This window comes from Triticum dicoccoides, chromosome 5B (assembly GCF_002162155.2).
Source record: "Triticum dicoccoides isolate Atlit2015 ecotype Zavitan chromosome 5B, WEW_v2.0, whole genome shotgun sequence".
Taxonomy (NCBI): Eukaryota; Viridiplantae; Streptophyta; class Magnoliopsida; order Poales; family Poaceae; genus Triticum; species Triticum dicoccoides.
This window is the reverse complement of record NC_041389.1, coordinates 42,557,741-42,564,642: the sequence shown is the minus strand read 5'-3', so window position 1 is coordinate 42,564,642 and position 6,902 is coordinate 42,557,741.

Sequence of the window (6,902 nt, the reverse complement as noted above, 5' to 3'; positions counted from 1 at the left end):
GGGGGTCCCGAACTGTGCGTCTAGGCGGAAGGTAACAGGAGACAAGGGAAACGATGTTTTACCCAGGTTCGGGCCCTCTTGATGGAGGTAAAACCCTACGTCCTGCTTGATTGATATTGATGATGTGGGTATTACAAGAGTAGATCTACCACAAGATCAAGGAGGCTAAACCCTAGAAGCTAGCCTATGGTATGATTGTTGTTCGTCCTACGGACTAAAGCCATCCGGTTTATATAGACACCGGAGAACGCTAGGGTTACACAGAGTCGGTTACAATGGTAGGAGATCCACATATCCATATTGCCAATCTTGCCTTCCACGCCAAGGAAAGTCCCATCCGGACACGGGACGAAGTCTTCAATCTTGTATCTTCATAGTCTTGGAGTCCGGCCGATTATGATAGTTCAGCTATCCGGACACCCCCTAGTCCAAGACTCCCTCAATCATGCAAACTCAACAGAGGTGCATGAAGACGACGACGACCTACAGATCGTCGCATTGCCAGCAGTGCAGGCTCGCCGCCGTCCTCCTCCTGTCATCGTCATCGATGAAGATGAAGACAAAGAGGAGGTGGAGGTGCAGCCAGATCCCACCCAACTAAAGGAAGAGGTATGACAATCAGGATGCTTAGTAGGACAGACACCTGAGTGAATCCGAAACTATAAGTTTCATATTCAGTTTCGTCAGTTATCCCCAGTGTCACTTATCTTTAGTGTTAGCAAGTTTTAGTTATTCTGAGACAGTAATGTGTTATCTATGTAATGCTACCTATGGTGCCTCCTATATGAAGTACCTAGCTTTGTTCAGTGTTACCAAGTTTGTGCAATCCGTGTAATGTTACAACTAACTTCTCGGGACCATAATGCAGGTAGGGGATGCAACCACTTAGGATAAAAAAGAAAGATAGAAACTTCATCAGGCCTAGATAATAAGGTTCTTTACTTAGCATCAGTGCCATTAAACAGAACATTATCTTAGAGCATTACAGATCAGGGCCATTACAGCACCCCAGACCACAACCAAAATGATTTGAAACCATAGACAGTTCTTAGGAAGATCATAGCTAATATTAGTACTGAGATGCATATTTGCATCAAACTCCTTCATTGCTAGGCTAGTTATACATATAGGCCTCATATTTACTTACCAAACATGGCTAAAAACTTCACTCCTTCATGACAACTTCTTTGATCTTGTCCAGCTTTTCTTGCACCCATGACCAGCCTTCAGGAGCTCAGGAATGACTTGCTCCATCTTCTTCTTCTCTTCTTTAAGGAGGTCAATCTCCACTTGTATCTCCTTCATGGCCTTCCTGGTGTTTTGAATGATATCAACTTGACTCTTTAGGATGCACGTCTGTTCTTTCTTGAGCTTAAGCTTCTCCATTTGAACCTCAATCTTTGCGTGCTCCTCAAGCTGATGCTTCCTCTCCTTAAGTTCATTGATTGCCTGGCTTGTGTAATCCATGTCATGGGATTTCTACCCATCCTGGTAATCAAACAACTTTGATACATCATCCACAAGCTACTGTACTGATTGCCAAGAGAATCCAGGTCCTTCTTCAGTTTTGCAACCTCTATCCCATAAGCCTCTTTGTCCTGGACTCTACCAAGGTTCTCCTCAGGATACATATCGCACGGCTTGGTTAAACTGAAGGAAACATGCAGAGGCAATAATAAAAATGTTATTTATATTTCCTTATATTATGATAAATGTTTATTATTCATGCTAGAATCGTATTAACCGGAAACTTAGTACATGTATGAATACATAGACCAAACATAGTATCTCTAGTATGCCTCTACTTGACTAGCTCATTAATCAAAGATGGTTATGTTTCCTGACTATAGACATGTGTTTTCATTTGATGAAAGGGATCACATCATTAGAGAATGATGTGATGGACAAGACCCATCTGTTAGCTTAGCATAATGATCGTTAAGTTTTATTGCTATTGCTTTCTTCATGACTTATACATGTTCCTATGACAATGAGATTATGCAACTCCCGAATACCGGAGGAACACCTTGTATTCTATCAAATGCCACAACATAACTGGGTGATTATAAATATGCTCTAGAGGTGCTCCAAAGGTGTTTGTTGGGTTGGCATAGATCGAGATTAGGGTTTGTCATCCGTGTATCAGAGAGGTATCTCTGGGCCCTCTTGGTAATGCTCATCACTCTAAGCCTTGCAAGTAATGTGACTAATGAGTTACTTGCGGGATGAAGCATTATTGAACGAGTAAAGAGACTTTCCGGTAACGATATTGAACTAGGTATGAAGATACCGACGATCGAATCTCGGGCAAGTAACATACCGATGACAAGGGGAACAACGTATGTTGTTATGCGGTTTGACCGATAAAGATCTTCGTAGAATATATAGGAGCCAATATGAGCATCCAGGTTCCGCTATAGGTTATTGATTGGAGATGTATGTCGATCATGTCTACATAGTTCTCGAACCCATAGGGTCCGCACACTTAATTTCCGATGACGATTTGTATTATGAGTTATGCGTTTTTGATGATCGAAGTTTGTTCAGGTCCCAGATGAGATCACAGACATGACGAGGAGTCTCAGAATCGTCGAGACATAAAGAATGATATATTGGACGAATATATTCGGACATCAGAATGGTTTCGGGATGTTTCAGATATTTATCGGGGAACCGAGGGGTTACCGGAACCCCCCTCCCCCTGGGGAAGTTATGGGCCTTAATGGGCCATAAGGGAGTAAGAGAGGGCAGCCCGCAGGGTGCCCCCCCAAGGGAGTGCGAATTGGACAAGGGGGAGGAGGCGCGGCCCCCTCTTTCCCTCTCCCTCTCCACTACAAGAAATATGTCAACTAGTGACCTTCTGTCAGTGACCATGGAAGAATTGGTCATAGATCTATGACCATTTGATACCAACTGGTCAAAAGTTGTTTGGGGGGCTCCAAACCCTAAACCATTGCGACCATTTTGGTCATAAAGGTCGTAATTTCCTTACACGAAATGGTCATAAAGCAAACTGTGTTGGTCCACTGCCTTATTTCTAGTTGTTAATGACCAATATAGATGGTCATAGCCTTGTAGATTGTGGTGGGTTGTGATGACTAGGCGCCATCTCATCAGTTTTGCCTACGTGTCATGTCCATGTGTCCTAGGTTGTGAAGCAACCTATATTTCCGTTATTCCAAAAATTCCCAAAAAATTCTCGTAAATTGTTTGGATCATATCTTCATCAAATATGTCAAAAACCTTCCTTGCCTAGTTCAACAATAACTCAACAATATTCATTTTCCTATTCTTTTCAGAGCAGCACTTTGTGAAGGAAGTGTTATTTATATATGCTTAATTTCCCTAAAAAATTGTGAAGGCATTCTTCTTAGTATATGATCATCCTCAGCCAAAACTCACGCCCATTGGCCATGTGCATTTCCTGTACCGCTAATCAAACACTTGCCTGCTTATTCATCTTTGAGCATAGTTCTGTCTCCTCATGAGAATCTTATGTTGTAATTTTCTTCCTAGCACCTACCTGGGGAGTGCCCAACCCACTATACATGACTAGGCCGCCCAGAACGCAAGGCAACACCACGGTCACGCGGTGACCACGTGGCGGGCATGCGAGCTTATGCGCTCTAGAGTTGGGGCCCTCAGCCACCGTCCAAACCTTGATGTCTCGCCATCAAACCATGTATTTCTGATTAAATAGATACTTATTTACCTAGAAATGGTTTTTGGAAAAAATAAAGACCAAACTATGAGGCAGATGCAGTTCAAATTTGACCCGCTTTCAGCTGAATCGGCGGGAATTTCTCTTTTTCACCAGAGGTGGATCAAAACTTTTGACACCCAAGCATTTTGTAAATTGTGCATTAAATATGGCCTAGTATTTTACAAAATTGATTAGGTTCAATTCTGCAACAAATATATGGTAGGTCCTTCACAAAAAAAAACTCATTTCGGGCACTCGAAAAATGGAAAATGTATTTTCCGTGAAAAAAAATGAAAACCCCCTTAAGCAACATTGTTTGGAATTCCAAGATGCACCCTTGTGCACAATATGAGATCATTTCCACAAACTATGCCATGAATGTGGCCATAAGATTGATCATTTGGCTTGAAAGCCATGAATCTTCACGCATGATAGCTCATTTTTTAGAACACTTTTTTAAAATAATTTCTGTATTACAAGTTTATTATTTTTCCTGGAAACTTGGTCACATATAATTACACAATGCGAAGGTTTTCCAATTTTTTGATATTTTTGATTTTTTACCCCCGTTTCAAAATGCGGTCAAAACGACGAGAATGATCGTTCCTAGCTAGTGGTTGAATCTTGGAATTTTTTTGGTGTTTCTCTTATTAAATATATACTTATGTACGTACAAATGATTTTTGGAAAAAATAAAGAGCAAACTATGAGGTAGCTACAGTTCAAATTTGACCCGCTTCCAATTGAATCGGCGAGAATTTGTCTTTTTCACCAGAGGTGGATCAAAACTTTTTACACCCAACTGTTTTGTCAATATTGCATTAAATATGTCCTAGTATTTTAGAAAATTTATTTGGTCTAATTTTGCAACAAATATATGGTAGGTCCTTCACAAAAAAACTCATTTCAAGCACTCGAAAAATGGACAATGAATTTTCCGTGCAAAGAAAATGAAAACTACCTTAGACAACATTGTTTGGAATTCCAAGATGCACCCTTGTGCACTATATGAGGTCACTAAAACAAACTATGCCATGGATGTGGCCATAAGCTTGATCATTTGGCTTGAAAGCCATGAATCTTCACGCATGATAGCTCATTTCTAAGAACATTTTTATAAAATAATTTCCATATTACAAGTTTATTATTTTTCTTGGAAACTTGGTCACATATAATGACACATGCGGAGTTTTCCAATTTTTTCATTTTTTTGAATTTTTTATGTCCGTTTAAATGCGGTCAAAACGGCGGGCTTGACCGTTCCTAGCTAGTGGTTGAATCTGGGAAAACTTTTGATGTTTCTCTGATTAAATATATACTTATGTACCTAGAAATTATTTTTGGAAAAAATAAAGAGCAAACTACGAGGTAGCTGCATTTCAAATTTGACCCGCTTCCAACTGAATCTGCGGGAATTTGTCTTTTTCACCAGAGGTGGATCAAAACTTTTTACACCCAAACATTTGGTCAATTGTGCATTAAATATGTCCTAGTATTTTAGAAAATTGATTTGGTTCAATTTTGCAACAAATATATGGTAGGTCCTTCACAAAAAAATTCATTTCACGCACTCGAAAAATGGAAAATGAATTTCCCGTGCAAAGAAAATGAAAACTCCCTTAGGCAACATTGTTTGGAATTCCAAGATGCACCCTTGTGCACGATATGTGGTCATTTGAACAAACTATGCCATGGATGTGGCCATAAGATTGATCATTTGACTTGAAACCCATGAATCTTCATGCATGATAGCTCAGTTTTGAGAACACTTTTTAAAAATAATTGTTGTAGTACTAGTTTATAATTTTTGCTGGTAACTTGGCCACATATAGCGACACTATGCGAAGGTTTTGCAATTTTTTGATTTTTTTGAATTTTTTATGCCCAAAATGCGGTCAAAACGACGGGAATGACCGTTCCTTGCTAGTGGTTGAATCTTGGAAAACTTTTTGTGTTTCTATGATTCAATAGATACTTATGTACCTAGAAATGATTTTTGGAAAAAATAAAGATTAAACTACGAGGTAGCTGTAGTTCAAATTTGACCCACTTCGAGCTGAATCGCCGGGAATTTGTCTTTTTCACCACCGGTGGATCAAAACTTTTTACACCCAACAATTTGGTCAATTCTGCATTAAATCTGTCCTAGTATTTTAGAAAATTGATTTGGTAAATTTTTGAAACAAATATTTGGTAGGTCCTTCACAAAAAATCTCATTTTGGACATTCAAAAAATGGAAGATGTTTTTTTTGCCAAAAAAATCATTTCTCATGACACATTTTTAAAGATATTTATCTTATTTCATGTTTGTTACTTTTCCTGAAAACTTATTCACATTTGGTGACACAATGACAAGGTTTTTCATTTTCTTTTTGAATTTTCTCAGGTCATAAAATAGCTGATATGATTTTAACACGCTATTTAGTCAACTACGACCAATTTAAATGGTCATAACGTGGTACTGCATTCTGATTGGTCCATGGACGTCTCACGCGGATCGTGCATGGAACACCATCGGATGCTCGCGGATCCAACGTCAGTCCTCGTCCCACCACACAAACCCCAAGCCCACCTAAGTCGAAACCCTAGCTCTACTCGTGAATGTTTTCCATCCACCCCCTGCCTCCTTTCTTTCCCTGCCTCCTTTCTTTCTCTGGCCCTCGCTCCCTCACGCACCAACAATCCCTCCCCCGAAACCCTTGCCGCCGCCTCCTAAGCATCTTGTTCCGTCGTGTTCCGGCGGGCCTCGCCGGCGCGTAGCCCAGATTCGAGCTCCCCTGCCTCCGCTCTTCCCTCCCCTTCGGCCAGATCCGCCTCTCGCGTCCCTGATAGCTCATCCCCAACCCCTTCCCACTGCTAGGATTTCGAGGGTGGCGTTCCTACCAATTCCGGCGCGGTGGCGGCGACTGTGCTCTGCCCTCTTCGACGCCCACCAACCTAGCCGCATGGGACGACCATGGCCATGGAGACGGCCACATCCACCCCCTCCCTCATCTCCTCGTTGCCGCCACCTCCTCCCTTCCCACCACCACCTCCTTCCTCGATGCGTCCCGCAGCGACGTCCATCGCGTCCCGCAGATACCGTCCCTCTCCCTCAATCCCCACCGTGTTCCCCAGTCCCCACCCCCAACCAAAATCTTCCCCATCTCCCCCGACCGATTCTCCTCCCGTCTGCGTCCCCTTCCCCACCCCCGCTCC